Genomic DNA, 5,598 nt, shown 5'->3' with positions numbered 1-5,598 from the left:
TTTGAATGAAAACAACGGAATTTGAATGAAAACAACGGAATTTGAATGAAACCAACCTAATTTGAATGAAAACAACGGAATTAGAAAGAAAACAAAAGAATTTCAATGAAAAAAACAGAATTTGAATGAAAACAACGGAATTTGAATACAAAGAACGGAATTTGATTGAAAACAACGGAATTTGAATACAAACAACTGAATTTGAATGAAAACCACGGAATTTGAAAGAAAACGGAATTTGAATGAAAACAACGGAATTTGAAAATAAGCAACAGAACTTGAATGAAAACAACGGAATATGAAAGAAAACAACTGAATTTAAAGGAAAACAACGGAATTTGAATGAAAACAATGGAATTTGAATACAAAGAACGGAATTTGAATGAAAACAACGGAATTTGAATACAAACAACTGAATTTGAAAGAAAACGGAATTTGAAAGAAAACGGAATTTGAATGAAAACAACGGAATTTGAAAATAAGCAACAGAACTTGAAAGAAAACAACTGAATTTAACTGAAAACAATAGAATTTGAATGAAAACAACTGAATTTGAATGAAAACAACGGAATTTGAATACAAAGAACGGAATTTGATTGAAAACAACGGAATTTGAATACAAACAACTGAATTTGAAAGAAAACGGAGTTTGAAAGAAAACGGAATTTGAATGAAAACAACGGAATTTGAATACAAAGAACGGAATTTGATTGAAAACAACGGAATTTGAATACAAACAACTGAATTTGAAAGAAAACGGAATTTGAATGAAAACAATGGAATTTGAATGAACTCAACGGAATTTGAATGAACACAACGGAATTTGAATACAAACAACCGAACTTGAATTGAATCAACGGAATTTAAAGGAATACAACGGAATTTTACATGAAAACAACGGACTTTGAAAACAAACAACAGAATTTGAATGAAAACAGTGGAATTTGAATGAAAACAGTGGAATTTGAATGAAAACAACGGAATTTGAAAGAAAACAAAAGAATTTCAATGAAAAAAACAGAATTTGAATGAAAACAACTGAATTTGAATGAAAACAACGGAATTTGAATGAAAACAACGGAATTTGAATACAAACAACCGAACTTGAATTGAATCAACGGAATTTAAAGGAATACAACGGAATTTTACATGAAAACAACGGACTTTGAAAACAAACAACAGAATTTGAATGAAAACAGTGGAATTTGAATGAAAACAACAGAATTTTAATGAAAACAACGGAATTTGAATGAAAACAACGGAATTTGAATGAAATCAACGGAATTTGAATGAAAACAACGGAATTTGAATGAAAACAACGGAATTTGAAAGAAAATAGCAGAATTTGACAAGAAACAACAGAATTTGAATGAAAACAATGGAATTTGAAAACAAACAACAGAATTTGAATGAACACAACAAAATTTGAAAACAAACAACACAATCTGAATGAAAACAGTGGAATTTGAATGAAAACAACAGAATTTGAATGAAATCAACGGACTTTGAAAACAAACGACAGAATTTGAATGAAAACAACGGAATTGGACAACAAAAAACAGAATTTGAATGAGAACAGTGGAATTTGAACGAAAACAATGGAATTTGAATGAAAACAACGGAATTTGAAAATAAGCAACAGAACTTGAATGAAAACAACGGAATATGAAAGAAAACAACAGAATTTGAATGAAAACAATGGAATTTGAATGAAAACAACGGAATATGAAAGAAAACAACTGAATTTAAATGAAAACAATGGAATTTGAATGAAAACAAAGGAAAATGAATACAAAGAACGGAATTTGATTGAAAACAACGGAATTTGAATACAAACAACCGAATTTGAATGAAAACAACGGAATTTGATTGAAAACAACGGAATTTGAAAGAAATTAACAGAATTTGACAAGAAACAACAGAATTTGAATGAAAACAGTGGAATTTGAAAACAAACAACAGAATTTGAATGAACACAACAAAATTTAAAAACAAACAACACAATCTGAATGAAAACAGTGGAATTTGAATGAAAACAACAGAATTTGAATGAAATTAACGGAATTTGAATGAAAACAACGGAATTTGAATAAAAACAACGGAATTTGAATACAAAGAACGGAATTTGATTGAAAACAACGGAATTTGAATACAAACAACTGAATTTGAATGAAAACCACGGAATTTGAAAGAAAACGGAATTTGAATGAAAACAACGGAATTTGAAAATAAGCAACAGAACTTGAATGAAAACAACGGAATATGAAAGAAAACAACTGAATTTAAAGGAAAACAAAGGAATTTGAATGAAAACAACGGAATTTGAATACAACGAACGGAATTTGAGTACAAACAACTGAATTTGATTGAAAACAACGGAATTTGATTGAAAACAACGGAATTTGAATACAAACAACTGAATTTGAAAGAAAACGGAATTTGAATACAAACAATGGAATTTGAAAATAAGCAACAGAACTTGAATGAAAACAACGGAATTTGAATGAAAACAACGGAATTTGAATGAACACAACGGAATTTGAATGAACACAACGGAATTTGAATACAAACAACCGAACTTGAATTGAATCAACGGAATTTAAAGGAATACAACGGAATTTTACATGAAAACAACGGAATTTGAAAACAAACAACAGAATTTGAATGAAAACAGTGGAATTTGAATGAAAACAGTGGAATTTGAATGAAAACAACGGAATTTGAATGAAAACAACGGAATTTGAATGAAACCAACCTAATTTGAATGAAAACAACGGAATTAGAAAGAAAACAAAAGAATTTCAATGAAAAAAACAGAATTTGAATGAAAACAACGGAATTTGAATAAAAAGAACGGAATTTGATTGAAAACAACGGAATTTGAATACAAACAACTGAATTTGAATGAAAACCACGGAATTTGAAAGAAAACGGAATTTGAATGAAAACAACGGAATTTGAAAATAAGCAACAGAACTTGAATGAAAACAACGGAATATGAAAGAAAACAACTGAATTTAAAGGAAAACAATGGAATTTGAATGAAAACAATGGAATTTGAATACAAAGAACGGAATTTGAATGAAAACAACGGAATTTGAATACAAACAACTGAATTTGAAAGAAAACGGAATTTGAAAGAAAACGGAATTTGAATGAAAACAACGGAATTTGAAAATAATCAACAGAACTTGAAAGAAAACAACTGAATTTAACTGAAAACAATAGAATTTGAATGAAAACAACTGAATTTGAATGAAAACAACGGAATTTGAATACAAAGAACGGAATTTGATTGAAAACAACGGAATTTGAATACAAACAACTGAATTTGAAAGAAAACGGAATTTGAAAGAAAACGGAATTTGAATGAAAACAACGGAATTTGAATACAAAGAACGGAATTTGATTGAAAACAACGGAATTTGAATACAAACAACTGAATTTGAAAGAAAACGGAATTTGAATGAAAACAATGGAATTTGAATGAACTCAACGGAATTTGAATGAACACAACGGAATTTGAATACAAACAACCGAACTTGAATTGAATCAACGGAATTTAAAGGAATACAACGGAATTTTACATGAAAACAACGGACTTTGAAAACAAACAACAGAATTTGAATGAAAACAGTGGAATTTGAATGAAAACAGTGGAATTTGAATGAAAACAACGGAATTTGAAAGAAAACAAAAGAATTTCAATGAAAAAAACAGAATTTGAATGAAAACAACTGAATTTGAATGAAAACAACGGAATTTGAATGAAAACAACGGAATTTGAATACAAACAACCGAACTTGAATTGAATCAACGGAATTTAAAGGAATACAACCGAATTTTACATGAAAACAACGGACTTTGAAAACAAACAACAGAATTTGAATGAAAACAGTGGAATTTGAATGAAAACAACAGAATTTTAATGAAAACAACGGAATTTGAATGAAAACAACGGAATTTGAATGAAAACAATGGAATTTGAAAGAAAACAAAAGAATTTCAATGAAAAAAACAGAATTTGAAAGAAAACAAAAGAATTTGAATGAAAACAACAGAATTTTAATGGAAACAACGGAATTTGATTGATAACAACGGAATTTTAAGCGAAAAGAACGGAATTCGAAAGAAAATAACAGAATTTAAATGAAAACAACGGAATTTGAATGAAAACAACCTAATTTGAATGAAAACAATGGAATTTGAATGAAAACAACAGAAATTACAATAAAAACAACAGACTTTGAAAGCAAACAACAGAAATTGACAAAAAACAACTGAATTTAAGTAAAACAACAGAATTTCAATGAAAAGAACGGAATTTGAATGAAAACAATGGAATTTGAATTAAAAGAACGGAATTTGAAAACAAATAAAAGAATTTGAAAGAAAACAACGGAATTTGAATGAAAACAACGGAATTTGAAAGAAAACGGAATTTGAATAAAAACAACGGAAATTGAAAATAAACAACAGAACTTGAATGAAAACAACAGAATTTGAATACAAAGAACGGAATTTGATTGAAAACAACGGAATTTGAAAACAACGGAATTTGAAAACAAACAACCGAATTTGAAGGAAAACAACGGAATTTTAAATGAAAACAACGGACTTTGAAAACAAACAAAGGAATTTGAAAGAAAACGGAATTTGAATGAAAACAACGGAATTTGAAAATAAGCAACAGAACTTGAATGAAAACAACGGAATATGAAAGAAAACAACTGAATTTAAAGGAAAACAAAGGAATTTGAATGAAAACAAGGGAATTTGAATACAAAGAACGGAATTTGAATGAAAACAACGGAATTTGAATACAAACAACCGACTCTGAATACAAACAACGGAATTTGAATGAAAACAACGGAATTTGAATACAAAGAACGGAATTTGAATGAAAACAACGGAATATGAAACAAAACAACTGAATTTAAATGAAAACAATGGAATTTGAATGAAAACAAAGGAATTTGAATACAAAAAACGGAATTTGATTGAAAACAACGGAATTTGAATACAAACAACCGAATTTGAATGAAAACAACGGAATTTGAATGAAAAGAATGGAATTTGAAAGAAAATAACAGAATTTGACAAGAAACAACAGAATTTGAATGAAAACAATGGAATTTGAAAACAAACAACAGAATTTGAATGAACACAACAAAATTTGAAAACAAACAACACAATCTGAATGAAAACAGTGCAATTTGAATGAAAACAACAGAATTTGAATGAAATCAACGGAATTTGAAAACAAACGACAGAATTTGAATGAAAACAACTGAATTTGAATGAAAACAACGGAATTTGAATAAAAGGAACGGAATTTGAATACAAAGAACGGAATTTGATTGAAAACAACGGAATTTGAATACAAACAACTGAATTTGAATGAAAACAACGGAATTTGAAAGAAAACGGAATTTGAATGAAAACAACGGAATTTGAAAATAAGCAACAGAACTTGAATGAAAACAACGGAATATGAAAGAAAACAACAGAATTTGAATGAAAACAATGGAATTTGAATGAAAACAACGGAATTTGAAAATAAGCAACAGAACTTGAATGAAAACAACGGAATTTGAA

This window comes from Pelmatolapia mariae, unplaced genomic scaffold, assembly GCF_036321145.2.
Source record: "Pelmatolapia mariae isolate MD_Pm_ZW unplaced genomic scaffold, Pm_UMD_F_2 NODE_ptg000298l+_length_75058_cov_1, whole genome shotgun sequence".
NCBI classification, from domain to species: domain Eukaryota; kingdom Metazoa; phylum Chordata; class Actinopteri; order Cichliformes; family Cichlidae; genus Pelmatolapia; species Pelmatolapia mariae.
Note: the sequence above shows the minus strand (reverse complement) of the source record.